The 15,478-nt window shown below is 42.1% G+C and overlaps 1 protein-coding gene across 1 annotated transcript in view; it reads left to right on the forward strand.

Annotated features, from left to right (window-relative positions):
* Positions 1 to 4,821: 4,821 nt before the first annotated feature.
* LOC143023123 (uncharacterized) overlaps positions 4,822 to 15,478 on the forward strand; it is a 31,615-nt gene continuing 20,958 nt past the window's right edge. Inside the window, exon 1 of the mRNA XM_076181632.1 lies at positions 4,822 to 6,226. The gene's annotated coding sequence lies outside the window, so the exon portion shown is untranslated. The remainder of the gene's footprint in view (positions 6,227 to 15,478) is intronic.

The raw sequence follows: 15,478 nt of genomic DNA on the forward strand, positions 1-15,478 counted from the left end.
CTGGGGGCCATTTATTTTCTGAAGAGTACCAAATTTCTTATGGGTGTTTTTGGAAAGGGTCTACCTTAGGACATCTGAAAATGCGGTTCTTAGATTTGGCCAGTGGTGGATCTGGGTTTTATTAACCCTTTATGCTCGAAAATGGACTTGCCAAATGTACCGAAAAAATGGGGGTAGGGGGATACGAAAAGGGCCCTTACACAATTACCTCCTGGTGGTATGGTAACAAACTATATATCAAATTAAAGGTCTTTAAATGCTCTTTAAGATGATATACAACATATGCAAATTAAGTCCATATCTGGGTCACCAGGGGTCAAAAGGTCATGGACAATGATCAAAGTCCGTCAATTTGGAATGGTTCCATATGTTGGCTAATTATCAGCCCCAGATCAGTAAATAGCCACTAGCTACACTTGAAATGTGAATATTAGATATCTAGGCAGTTTTTAATACTGATATGATGCCAATAATGCCAATATATGCAATGTAATAGGGCCTTGTATTGATCACTTAATTTCAGCGCCACCACATCAAGTTCAACATTTCGCCACCAGATGGCTATACGTTAGGGAAACATTTTTTTCATGCATAATAAGCTTTATTTTTGATGAATATTATTTATTTGCCATCACAAACCCAGACCTAAACATGTTCTACACTACATGTATCCTGTATAAATGAATTCAATAAAGAAAATCTATCCAAACAGCAGTCATTGACAACGTATAAGCCTGAGTTTCATGAACATATTTTTGTCAGGTTGGCACTGCTACATTATGATTCTGCAAGAATGTTAGCAGCTACCTAAAAGTCCGGGTCTTCTTCTTCGTCGGAGGAATATGACTCCTGGATGTCAATTTCCTCTTCATTATCTTCCTCCGATAGCAAGTCAGAACTTTCAATTTCTATGTTTGCCGGGACACTTGGACCTGAAAACCACAGAAGTTTCATTCTGCCTTTCTCAACTTCCCATCCATGGCCCTCAGGACCAAATGCCACTGGTTTAGCCTCTCTAGCATTCTTCCAGACAAACGCTACAAAATTGGTTCTTCGGAGCTTTTGCTGAAGAACCTTCTCACAAGGTGGCATGCAGCAAGGATTGCTAGTTTTAAGCTTCTCAAGGGGGTCATTGGTACGTTTAGGTGCATACAATTTATTGAATAGTTGAAGCCTTGCTTCATTGACACCACTGACGTTACGAGCCCCATATACTGAGCACAGGTACTCTTCTACAACTGCTGAGATGTCTTGGTCAATCACATCAGTTTCCCCAAGTTTGCTAATAGCAGCAGTGAATTTTTCACTCTTTTTCATTATTTCAAATGGTCTCCATTTTGCCTTTCTCATGAAGGATGCAGTATAATCACACCCCGTCAGCGCGTGGAAGCTGGGGAGGGTATCGCATACTCTAGATGTGAGTATGTTTGCAAGATGTGACACATCTATCATCCGCCTAGTATTCTTAGAGTCCACTCCTGCGTCCATCAAAAGGTGAAACGAGATGAACCTGCAATGGTAAACAAGAAGAATGAAGACGTCTGTGTCATCACTGCGAATGACAATCACAGGGGGCTTGTCATGTACAGCTACACAGAAAACTATCGTTAGTAGGGGTGTCGAAACATTCGCTAATGAACATAACCTTATGATACCGAAGGGTTGGTATTTCTGGGGTTCAAATTGTTCGAATTCCTTCTGAATTAATATGAATCGAATAATAGTTCCGGAGTTCATATGGATTCACTATGACATGATAATCTTATTTCCGATGGAGACTTCAACTTGTCTCAAATAGTTTCGTTGTTTTGTGTCAAAATGATTAGCGTGATTTACTAACGATAGTTTTCTGTGCAGCTGTACTTGTGCAACAAATTGGGCATGAAATATAACTTGGGTGTCAGCTTCAGTGTGACCACTCTCAAGTGGGCGCACTTGGGTCCTACTTATGACTTTCCCATCAGATGTGTGTAGGTAACACTCATTCTCAAGGGCAAAGTAGAGCTGATGCCCTGCAATGATTGGTGCATACGCCTGAGACATCCATTCGTCTCTCAAAAAGATGAAGAGGCCTTTCTTGAATTGAGGAGAACGCCAAGCACTTTTCAGGTCAGCTGGTCTCTTTTGAGATGGCCCTATGCAATATGAAGAACAACTAGGTGACGCATTTTCTTCCCGCAAATCATGTTCAACATCTTTGATGTTAGGACCCTCGGGGTACGTGTCAGCCACAATATGCACCACAGCTGCATTTTTGCAGGCTTGTTGCAGAATTGTCCTGGCCATACCTGCAAAGGTTGGTGGCATGCTAAGGGTTCTCAGCCAAAACATGAAGTCTATTATATACGCATCAGGTTCATCTGGTGGTGTAGCATCTGATGTCCCAGTTGCCTCTAGCTTCGCCCAGAGATTGCTCTTGGATGTCTTGTTCATATCGCTCGTGATATGGCACAAAGACAGTGGAACAGGGGTCAGGGGGTAAGAAAGGACATAGGCAAGGTTGAGTTTCTGAGAAACTGCCAGGTACAACATAAGTCCAAAAAGATCGCGTGTACACTTGGCTTCTTTGATTTGTTTGTCCTTGGTGGTCACTTTGAATTTGACGGCATCTTGGCTGAAGTTTTTCACCTTTTGGCGTTTTATGGGGTGTTCAAATCGCCCACCATCTGTTTTGCAGGCATCAACAAACTCATTGTGCAAGGCGGTTCCCTTGTCAACGCAGTGAAGAAGATCATCTTTTACACTGTTGGAGGCTGCTTTCCCTGTACTGAGACAGTAGAGGGAATCGTCATCAATGCTGAAAGGGTTCAGGGTGTCTTCTATTTGGTGAATTGTGTTTCTAAGGTCACCATCATCCCTATTGATCCTGGATGGCTTCATCTCTTGCACGGAATCATCAGTCAGGATGATACCTGCTTTCTCCAGCAGACAGCTTACGACTGCCCCTCTGAAAGATCTTGTTACTGTCCACCTCTTGCGGGCACTGACATTTTGTGTGAAAGAACCAATACCACCATGCCTAGATGCTGCATCACGGTTTATTGTTTGTTCCAGTGTGATGTCAACAGCGCTTCTAGAGAAGGGGTGCCTAGACCTTCGAACCGAGAGTGCTCCTCCCTCAAAACTAGCAGTGATTCCAGGATGTGTTGTCTCCATGTTGAGAAGATTCAAATAGTAAAGTGACATCCAACGAGCATAGTTAGGCTTGTGGGTTGAGAAAAACATTGGACACATTAACCCCAAAGCATAGATGAAGAAGGCTACATCATTTGTTCGGCAGGCCCTGTCAAACAGCAGAAAGATGTGCACTAGGTCTATGTACATGAACCAAAACTTAGCTGTAACCCCATGATCTCCCCGATGCGTCTCTTCACAATACTTGTCATACCTCGCAAGAAGACCACAAATTGGTTCAGACTCCAGAAGAGTGGAGAGACTACTAGCTGAAGGTGACGTTCTGAATGAGTTAAGCAGGGCAATGCAATCCTCAGGAATTCCATCAGAAGACTCGAGAAACTGCCTGAAGTGCAGAATCTGCATGGCAGCTGCAAAGAGAGGGTGGATCCGCTTACACCTATTGTAATGCTTTCCTCCAAGGAAGCCACGCACAGAACCATGTGCCAAGACATCAGCTGAACACAAAACCTCAGTGCAACCAGAAGACTCCAAAATATAACCTATGGCACTGAAAAATGCCATTGCAATATGAAAAGTGCCAAAGCAGGCAAAAACATTGTCGAATGCTGGAGATTCTTGAGCTTGAATCTGAAGTGCTGGCTTTGCTATAGCAAGATCATATGTGACGATTGCGTATGTCTCACCACAATCAGAGGCAACCTTCTGAGACCTGACTAAGGTTTCTTTGACCACATCCAACCTGGTGGGAGGGAGTTCAATATTCTCCATATAACCAATTTGCTGCAGTGGAAGACTGTCTTTAGTGACCTGTGAATTCCATCCACGCCACATGGAAGTTTTGGTCAAATGGCAAAAGATTATCCAGATGAGGTCCATTTTCCTTGCTGTCTCAAGGCTAGCTGGTGGGTCTCTTGAGTAAAGCTCAAAGCTGAACTTAGAGAGCGATGGTCGTCTTTTGTAGGGCACAATGTGTCGCTCAGGAGCTTCAAACTGTCGCCTCCTTTTGACACCTCGAGTTGAGCTCACAGTGGGTATGGTTTGTGAGGATGGAAGAGATACAGGCCTGTTTTGGTAACAGATACCCACCGTATCATGGAGGGTATCTTTCCCAGACAGGGTTTCTGTCAGTTCGTCATAATTATCCCCTGGAGGCAAAGCCAGTGGATAAACCCTGTTGAGGTAGCAGCATATCAGGCAGGAGCTGCCCCTCTTCTACAAATTTAGCGGCAACTTCAGTCTCAATTGATTCTGCTGTGTGGTAATTAATTGCATGACCCATATATAGCCATCTGGTGGCGAAATGTTGAACTTGATGTGGTGACACTGAAATTAAGTGATCAATACAAAGCCCTATTGCATTGCATATATTGGCATTATTGGCATCATATCAGTTTTAAAAACTGCCTAGATATCTAATATTCACATTTTAAGTGTAGCTAGTGGCTATTTACTGATCTGGGGCTGATAATTAGCCAAAATATGGAACCATTCCAAATTGACGGACTTTGAGCATTGTCCATAGCCTTTTGACCCCTGGTGACCTAGATATGGACTTAATTTGCATATGTCATATATCATCTTAAAGAGCATTTAAAGACCTTTAATTTGATATATAGTTTGTTACCATACCACCAGGAGGTAATTGTGTAAGGGCCCTTTTCGTATCCCCTACCCCCATTTTTTCGGTACATTTGGCAAGTCCATTTTCGAGCATAAAGGGTTAATAAAACCCAGACCCACCACTGACCAAATCTAAGAACCGCATTTTCAGATGTCCTAAGGTAGACCCTTTCCAAAAACACCCATAAGAAATTTGGTACTCTCCAGAAAATAAATGGCCCCCAGCTCTTGGACTATCACTTCTCCCAACTTACATTCCACCTTCACTCCACCTTTTCCTGCCACATTTGCACCCAAGTATCTAAAACTATCCACTTCCTCCAGTCGCTCTCCCTTAATGCTCACTTCCAGTCTGCTGCCACTTTCTCCCATTGGACATCTCATTACCTTACTTTTACCCACATTTATCTTCAACTTCCTTCTTTTGCATACTTTCCCAAACTCTGCCACTAACTTCCACAATTCCTCCTCTGATCCTGCTACAAGCGCAGTGTCATCAGCAAACAGCTGGCTTATCTCCCACTTTTCTCCATTTTCTTTAACCATCTCCAATCCCTGGCCCACTGCCCTTGCATTCACCTCTAGCACCACCCCATCCATGTATAAGTTGAACAGCCAGGGCAACACTTGGTACACACTAGCACATAAATACACTAGCACAGAAGTAAATTAGCACAAGGACACTAGCACACACTCGTCGAAGCAACACCGCCCGTCGTCGCTGTCGTCGCGCGACCAAGAAGAAGAGGATTTACGACGAAAAAGGAAAACCTGGTTTGTATTGTAGGGGTGGGGAGTGAACGTGAGTGCCCGAAATGGTATCTATGCAGTGCTAGTTAATTGTATTAACTCGAAATTAGCAAAAATGAATGAAAACGACTCGAAAGCCAGTTGCGAATCAGAGCCATCTGGCGGCAATCCACTGAACCGCGATGTAAACAAACAACTAAACACGTGTTACGACAATGACTTCATAGGGTTTGGTAAGTACGAAAGAAAGAACTTAAGTAGATTATTAGAGATAGAGAGAGAGATGAGCAAAAATAGGACTCGGTGGGAAAATGAAATAATGGACTTAAGAAAAGAGGTCATTGGGTTAATAGATTGTATAACTAAGGCTAATCTTGAAATTTCTGACCTAAGAAAAACTAACTTGGACCTTACAAACGAAATTAAAGAAATGAAAAGAGACATAAATGAACTGAAGAATGATAATGAAAAGAAGAAAACTAATGATAACAATAGCGAAAATCTAAAGCAGGAAGTGAACAACAAATTACAAGAATTGACACAAAAGATCGAAGAAAACTTAGGTGGGGACAGTATCCAGGAAATTAAGAAGTGGAAAGAAAATATTGAAAATAAAGAAATTGCTTTCAAAGAATTAGTCAAGCAGCAAATGCAAGATAATGCAAAAGACACAATCATTCAAGTGATTAACAAGTGCAAGGATGAAAAAGTACATCAAGTAAGTAATCTTGAACAATTAGTTGAATTTCAAGAGTTCACATTCCTTAATCTTCTAACACAAACATAACCATGAACACTACAACTAACACAAAAACTAAAACAAACATATCAAAAAACTGTTCTTCATGCCATACCCTTGTCCCTACCAATCACCTCAAATGTACATTATGCAAACATTTATATCATTTCATGTGTGCAAATATACCCGTAAATACTGCCAAAAATAACCCCAATATTTTCAATAACTAGTTCTGCCTAGACTGCTCAAAAACATTTCCCTATCATGCCATCTCAAACACAGAAATTAATATTTTGTTTTCCGCGCCAAATCTCGCATCAAAAAACCCAGATGTATATACCGCCATTAAGAAGTATAAAGAAATAGACAAAATATCAGAAAAGGAATTTTCGATATTTAATCACAATAATACCCAAATTGACCCCGAATTAAATTTTTACTCAAAACTAACAAAAGACAGCGATTACTATAGTGATACACAATTTGACACGGTATTTCGTGATATTGATGGTTTCACACTAATTCACATCAATGCAAGGAGCCTAAACGCCAATTATCAGAAAATTGACTGTTATCTCAAGTTACTCAATAAAAGCTTTGACGTTATAGTGATAAGCGAAACATGGATTGACCCAGGATGTCTAGTAAACTTCTTACAAGACTATACTCCTTACAGTGCTAATAGACAGATCCAAAAAGGCGGCGGAGTCTCTATCTTCATAAAAAAATCAATTTCATGCAAACTAATAAATCAATCCACTAATTCGTATGAAAACCTATTTGATTGCGTAGCTGTTGAGATTTTCAGTAAAACTAAAAAAAATACAGTCATAACAAGTATTTACAGAAAGCCAGGCACAAACATCAATGAGTTCACAAATATGCTTGAAGAAATCATAACTCCATTCAGAAATAAAAATCTATATCTCTGTGGTGACTTCAACATAGATTTACTTAAGTATGAGACTCATGAACAAACAAGACACTTTACAGATATGATTTTCTCTTTAGGTATATATCCTTTGATAAATAAACCAACCCGAATAACAAATACAAGTGAAACATTGATAGATAACATTTTCACCAATATTGTAAACTCCGAGATTCATAGTGGTATCTTAATAAGTGATATAAGTGACCATCTACCGGTATTCACTATCAGTCCAAAAGAAATGCACTGCATAACAAAACCCAGAATTGTACTTAAACGTAAAATTGACGAAAAAGATATTGCAAAATTAAATCAATGCTTAAAAGAAGAAAATTGGGATCAGGTTTACGAGTCAGAAAATGCCAATCTATCATATAACGAATTTGTAAGCATTATCATGAGTAATGTAAACAAATGCTGCCCAGAGAGAGAAGTAGAAATAAAACCACGTAACGTAAACTCAAAACCATGGTTTACAAACGGTCTTAAGAACGCGTGTCGAAAGAAAAACCAACTTTACAAGAAATCAATTCAAAGCAAGTCCTTGACAGACGAAAACAAATACAAAGTGTACAAAAACAAACTTACAACAATTTTACGCAACTGTGAAAAAAAATACTATGACACACTGCTTGAAGGTTATAAAGGTAATATAAAAAAGACATGGGAAGTAATAAACAACTTAACTAGGCACAAAATTAATAACACCAATGAATTCATAGACATTATTAAAAAAGGAAAAACTAAAAAAGAAGTGGCAAACGAATTTAATGAATTTTTCTCCCATGTAGGACTTAACCTCGCGAAACAAATAAAGACAACACATCAAACTTACGAGACATTTTTGAAACACCGAATAAATAACCAGGGTTCCCACGGTCCTTGAAAATTCTGGAAAGTCCTGGAAAAAAAAGTGATCCTGGAAAGTCATGGAAAAGTCCTGAAATTCTGCCAAAAATCAAGTGGTCCTGGAATTAGGACTACCAGCTAAAAAAGTCATTGAAAGTCCTTGAATTCAGTGTTGCATGGATGTTGGTTGTGCTCAATATTCTATAGTGTGCAGTGTCTGACATAGCAAACATAGGAGTTTCCGCTCTGAGAAGTCATATGAAAAGCAACTTTCATAACAGGATCAGCCAGTCAAGGCAAAACCCATCAGCAATCCGCAACTTCTTTGGAAAGAAGCAAGACAAAAAGGCAGATGATGCTGCAGCCAATGTCACCTCCAGTGCACCAGTTGCTAGTACAAGTACAGCTCCACAAAGATCAGAGGTTGCAGCTGCTGTGTCAGATGCTGCCCTCCACGCAGAGGTTCTCTGGGCTCTGAAGCTTGTTATGAGCAACTACTCATTCAATTCATCATCTGATGTGGGCATGTTGTTCCCAAGAATGTTTCCGGACAGCCAAATTGCTAAAACTTTCTCATGTGGTGCTACAAAGTGTGCTTATCTAGTTTGTTTTGGCCTGTCTCCATATTTCCATGATCTGCTAGTGGAGAAAGTCAGAAGTGCGGAGTGCTATACCATATCCTTTGATGAGTGCATGAACCCTGTTTCACAGAATGAACAAATGGACTTCATAGTCCGTTACTGGGACAATGATTCTGGTCAGGTCAGTGTAAGGTACTTTGGGTCACAGTTCTTGGGGCATGCTCGAGCAAGCGACCTACTCAACAACTTCAAGGAAGGGACACAACAACTAGATCCCAAGCGTCTGCTTCAGGTGTCAATGGATGGACCTAACGTCAATTGGAAATTTTTCAATGACCTGCAACAGGAGCGCAAAACACAGGATCTCCCAGAACTTCTGAACATCGGAAGCTGTGAACTCCACACTGTCCACGGAAGCTTGCAGAAAGGGGCCAACGAGACTGGATGGAAGATTGGAAACCTGCTAAGGTCTCTGTGGCAGCTCTTCCATGATACCCCCGCAAGAAGAGAGGATTTCACCACTATCACAGGGAGCAAGCTGCCATTGCAATTTTGCCAGCACAGATGGGTTGAGGATGCAAAGGTTGCAGAGCGTGCATTGCAGATGTGGCCCAACATGGAGAAATTTGTGGCATCCTTCAAAGACCCCAAGAAGGCCCCTAGCACTGCCTCATTTGCATCAGTGAAAGCTGCCTGTGAGGACCCACTCTCCGTCGCAGAGCTACAATTCTTCATCTATCTAAACAACTCCAGCCATTCCTTCAGAGGTTTCAAACAGATGCACCCATGGCACCGTTCTTGGGACAGAAGCTAAAGGAAGTGGTTGTTGCGCTCATGGGACGTTTCATCAAAAAAGAAGTTCTGGACAAAGCAGACACCATGCAGAAACTGGCCAACCTGGACCCCAAGGACCAGAAGAAGCAGATGCTGCCAAAACTTGTAGATCTGGGATTTGCTGCTCGAGAGTCTGTGAAGAAAGCTGCTGAGAAGAAACTGGTCAGTGATTTGAAGGTCCTGGCATTCAAGAGTGAGTGTGTGACACTGCTATCAGAGCTCACATCCAAGATGTTGGACAAGAGTCCCTTGAAACTGTCCCTGGTTCGATATCTCTCTGCACTGGCTCCAGATAAACTAGTTGCTCCTTCTACAGATGCGGCGACGAAGTTCCAGAAAATCCTCCAGATGCTTCTGAATGCCAACAGGCTGTCCGGGGAAGAGTGCGATGAGCTCCTTGCTCAGTACAAGGCGTTTGGCAGTGAGATGAGGCAGGAACATGCAGTAGATTTCAAGAACTTCACCCCAGATAGTGAGAGGCTGGACATATTTCTGGGCCAGTACTTTAAAGACCACAAGTACAGCAAGCTCTGGTCTGTTTTCAAGATGCTTCTCACAGTCTCCCATGGTCAGGCATCAGTAGAAAGGGGTTATTCTGTGAACAAGGACCTCCTGGTTCAGAACATGCAGAAGACTATTGTAACTCTTCGTACAGTCTATGACAGTATCCAAGCCACGGGCCAGCACTTCACTGAGTTACCCTTCACTCCCAGACTGAAAAGGCATGTCAGGGCATCAAGGATGAGATACCAACAGTACCTCGCGGATCAGAAGAAGTCACAGACAGATAATGAGAAATCCTCAAAGAGAAAGGCACTACAAGAGGATATCCAGTCAGCAGAGAAAAAGAGGAAGCTCTTGAAAGATAGTATGGAGTCAATGACCAAGGAAGCAGACCAGCTGGCAAAGAAGGCAGAAACAGAGCATGACTTCACTTTGCTGGCTAAGTCCAATGCTTTCAGACTGAAAGTTTCTGAGAAGGCGGATGAAAATCTCAAACTGGAAAAGAAACTACAAGACCTCAAGCAGAAACTGAAATCAATGGAGTGACTATTTTCAAGAAAGAGCAAAGAATGAATTATACCTGATACTCTGATATATATATATATATATATATATATATATATATATATTGTAATCTAACAGAGGAAGACTGCATAGTGTAATAAAGTGGGTGGAATCGGCTGGCTGTAAGGGGTGGAGGAGGCCAGAAAGATCAGTTTGTATTTGAAAATTGTTTCAGATATTCCACTCAAAGTCCTGGAAATTTGATGATTTTTATCCTGGAATATCCTGGAAAAGTCCTGGAATTTAGTTTTCAATTTTCTGTGGGAACCATGGAGTGAATGGTTTGAGGTAAAGGTGGGACTTTGTCAGGGATGTGTTATGTCACCCTGGCTGTTCAATCTATACATGGATGGGGGTGGTGTGAGAGGTGAATGCAAGGGTGGTGGGTCAGGGGTTGGAGATGGTTAAAGAAAATGGAGAAACGAGGGAAATAAGCCAGTTGTTTACTGACGACACCGCACTTGTAGCAGGATCAGAAGAGGGATTGAGGAAGTTAGTGACAGAGCTTGAGAAGGTGTGTGAAAGAAGGAAGCTGAAGATAAATGTGGGCAAAAGTAAGATGATGAGATGTAAAAGGGAAGAGAATGACAGCAGGCTGGAAGTGAGCATTAAGGGTGAGAGACTGGGAAAGTGGATAGTTTTGGATACTTGGGTGCAAATGTGGCACGAAAGGGAGGAGTGGAGGTGGAGGTAGAATGTAGATTGAGAGAAGCGAGTAAATGCCTTGGTGGATTAAAAAGTGTAATGAGAAGTAGACATCTGGGAATGGATGCTAAGAGGAGGTTATACAAAGGAGTGATTGTGCCGACAGGACTGTATGGGACAGAAACATGGAACATAAGAGAGGAAGAGAGAAGGAGTTTAAATGTGTTTGAGATGAAATGTCTGAGAAGTATGATAGGAGTTACTAGGCTAAATAGTGAGAAATGAGGAGATGAGGAGGAGAACAGGGGTGGAAAGGGAGTTGGGAGATAGGGTTGATGAAAGAGTATTAGGATGGTTTGGACACATGGAAAGAATGAATGAAGAAAGATTAGTAAAAGAGGTGTGGAAGGAGTGAATATGAGGGGGGTCCTAGGATGAGATGGATGGATGGAGTAAAAGGGGAATTACAAAAGAGAGGAAGGACATGAGAGGACAGAAGATAGGGTTGAATGGAGAAGGGTTGTGTATGGATGATGCTGTGATACATAAGGGGGAGTGGGTGGGGGATGGAGAGTGAGGAAGTATGTATGAGAAATAATTTACGCAGCCTGAGGGGATTTCTCCCCGTCTTCTCCTTTTCTGCATGAGGGGATGGAGAGGGGGGGGGGTCGCCGAATTAATGAAGTGCCTTTGCTGTGGATGTGCTGGGTCTTGTGACACTGCCTCTGACCCATGGCATTGGACAGGATGCAGGGATGACCCGTCATCCAGGAGGTGCCAAGATGAGAGGAAGGGAGAAGGGTGGAGGGGAGTGGAATATGTAGGGGATGGAATGGGTGGGAGTGGTTTCTATGCCTTTTTCTTTTTGGCCACCCCCCCGTGTAAGGGGGAAAAAAGCCTTTGGTATATGTAGGTATGTATGTCTCTTACCCAATCTCTTTTTTCCTTTATTAATTCTATCACAGTGTCCTTTGTACTTTCATTCATTTGTTCGTTGACTATTTCTTTAAATAGTATTTTATGGTTTTCTTTGTCTTTCATTTGGTTTTTAATTTCTATCATGTTTGGTTTTTCTATATTTTCACCAACTTTGCCTGCTTCTATTAGTATCTTCTCATTAACTTCCCTCAACAAAGTTTCATTTATATTTGTGTCATAATTTTTCATCTTTTCATTATAGTTTTTTACTTTAGCCAGTAACTTTTTCATTTCTTCCATTTCCCTAATTAATAGTGCATTTTCCTTTCTCAATTCACTTACTTCTTTGTATAATTGGTTATGTTCCCTTTCCCATTCAACAATATCCCTTTTCATTTCAAATATTTCTTGGTTTATTAGTATGCTTTTGAGGTCCATAGCTCTTCCTGTCCTGAATCCATGGAATAACTCGTCTTCATATCTAGGACTATCATACATACATACATATACCAAGGCTTTTTCCACCTTACAAGGGGGGTAGCCAAAAAGAAAAAGGCATAAAATCATTCCCACCCATTCCATCCCTGAATACACTCCACACCCCTCCACCCTCCCTCTTATCTTAGCACCTCCTGAATGACGGGTCATCCCTGCGCCTTGTCCACTGCCCTGGGTCAGAAGCAGTGTCGCAAGACACAGCACATCCACAGCAAGGCCGCTTCATTAAATCGGCGACCCCCCCTCTCCGTCCCCCCATTGCATAGAATGAGAGGACGGGGAGAAATCCCTTCGGGCTGCGTCAAATTTTGCTCACACATACTACCTCACCCCCCATCCACCAGCCCATTCCACCTCATGCAATCACAACATCATCCATATACAACCACTCTCCATTCACCCCTATCTTCTGTCCTCTCCCGTCCTTCCTCAACAGACATTCCCCTCTTCCCCAAAGCCCCCTTCACCCCATCCATCCACCTCATCCTAAGATGCCCCCTCATGTTCACTCCCTCCACATCTGCCTTCCACACCTCTTTTACTAGTCTTTCTTCACTCATTCTTTCCATGTGTCCAAACCATCCTAATATTCTTTCATCAACCCTATCTCCCAGCTCCCTTTACACCCCCGTTCTCCTCCTCACCTCCTCATTTCTCACTCTATCTAGCCTAGTAACCCCCATCATACTTCTCAGACACCTCATCTCAAACACATTCAAACTCCTTCTCTCTTCTTCTCTTATGTTCCATGTTTCTGCCCCATACAGTGCTGTTGGCACAATCACTCCTTCATATAGTCTCCTCTTAGCATCCATTCCCAAATGTCTATTCCTCATCACACTCTTTAATCCACCAAGGCATTTACTCGCTTCTCTCAATCTACATTCTACCTCCACTTTCACTCCACCTTTCCCTGCCACATTTGCACCCAAGTATCTAAAACTATCCACTTCCTCCAGTCGCTCTCCCTTAATGCTCACTTCCAGTCTACTGCCACTTTCACCCCTCGTACATCTCATCACTTTACTTTTACCCACATTTATCTTTAGCTTTCTTCTATCACATACTCTCCCAAACTATGCCACCAACTTCCTCAATCCCTCCTCCGATCCTGCCACAAGCGCAGTGTCGTCCGCAAACAACAACTGGCTCACCTCCCACTTTTCTCCATTTTCTTTAACCATCTCCAATCCCTGACCCACTACCCTTGCATTTACCTCTCGCACCACCCCATCCATGTATAAGTTGAACAGCCAGGGTGACATAACGCATCCTTGACGAAGTCCCACCTTTACCTCGAACCACTCACTCTCTCCATTTCCAATCCTGACACAAGCTCTACTATTCTCATAAAAACTCTTGACAGCTCCCAGAAGCTTTCCTCCTATCCCGTATATCTTCGTAACCTCCCACAGTGCCTTTCTGTCTACCCTATCATAAGCCTTTTCCAGATCCATAAAAGCCCAAAAAACATCCTTCCCCTTTCCTATAGCTTTCTCACATATCTGTCTTACCACAAAGATCTGATCTACACAACCTCTACCTGTCCTAAATCCACACTGTTCCTCACCAATTACTCCTTCTTTTCCTCTCCTAATCCTATCAACCAAGATCCTCCCATAAGCCTTCCCAACTACACTCAACAAGCTAATCCCTCTGAAACTACTACATTCACACTTGTCCCCTTTTCCCTTGTAAAGAGGAACTATACAGGCACTCCTCCAGTCCTCCGGCACTCTACCCTCTCTCCAACAAACATTAAATAACCTCACCAACCAGTCCACCATCACTGTACCTCCCTTTTTCAGACATTCTGCATGGCATCCATCCAGACCAGGTGCCTTACCTGCTTTCATCATCTTAACAACTGCCTTCACTTCATCCTTCCTTATTTCTCCTCCATTCTCCTCATTCATCACTCTCATTTTCTTTGCATTTCCCACTGCAGCAATCTTTCCTTCCCTATCCTCCTTCACATTAAGCAACTCCCTAAAATATTCTGCCCATCTTCCCCTTACTTCCTTCTCTTCCATTATCATCTCTCCATCTGCACCTTTTACCTTTTCTCTACTTGATTCGCCTCCTCTTCCTATCTTAATTTCTTTCCAAAACATCTTTTTTATCACTTTCAAAATTTTCTGTCAAACTCTTACCCCATTTCACATCAGCTCTCCTTTTTGCAACCTTTACCTTTTGCTTTACTTCTCTTTTCTTTTCTTTGTACCTCTCATATGACTCCCTCGTCCTATTTTGTAACTAATCTGTGAAAGCTCGCTTCTTCTCTTCTACAACCTTTTTTGTTTCCTCATCCCACCATTCACTACCCTTTCTTCTATTTTTTCTAACCACTGCCAAAGGCATTTCATACTCATATCTAATCTTCTTTTGGTTGTCTCAGCGTATGTCTTTTTTTTTTTTTTTTTTTTTCTTAAGCACTTTACTACATCATGGTTCCACTCACCATTGCTCCCCTTTAGTGTGTTTACAACTAGGTAAAGCTCCACTTTTTGGTCGATGAATCGCTAGAATTAGTGCTAGCTCGTGGACCGTTCTCAGGTACATCCGATTTGTTCGACTGTCAGTGTGTGTATGTGTTAATGATATTTTGATGCAGTCTGAAGGGATTTCTCTCCATCTTCAATGTTTCTGCATGAGGAGACAGAGAAGGGGGTATCATTGATTACATGAAGTGGCCTTGCTGTAGATGTGCTGTGTCTTGCTGCATTGCCTCAGACCCAGGGTGATGGACGAGATGCAGGGATGACCTATCATCCATGAAGAGCCAAAATGAAAGGGAGGGAGTGGTGGTGGATGGGAGTGGAATGGGTGGAGATGAAATGGTTGGGAGTGGATTTATGCCTTTTGACTTTAGCTATTTCCATGGTAAGAGGGAAAGAGCCCTTGGAA

The sequence above is a fragment of the Oratosquilla oratoria genome, unplaced genomic scaffold, assembly GCF_046742065.1.
Source record: "Oratosquilla oratoria isolate Oo_2021 unplaced genomic scaffold, ASM4674206v1 SCAFFOLD45, whole genome shotgun sequence".
NCBI classification, from domain to species: domain Eukaryota; kingdom Metazoa; phylum Arthropoda; class Malacostraca; order Stomatopoda; family Squillidae; genus Oratosquilla; species Oratosquilla oratoria.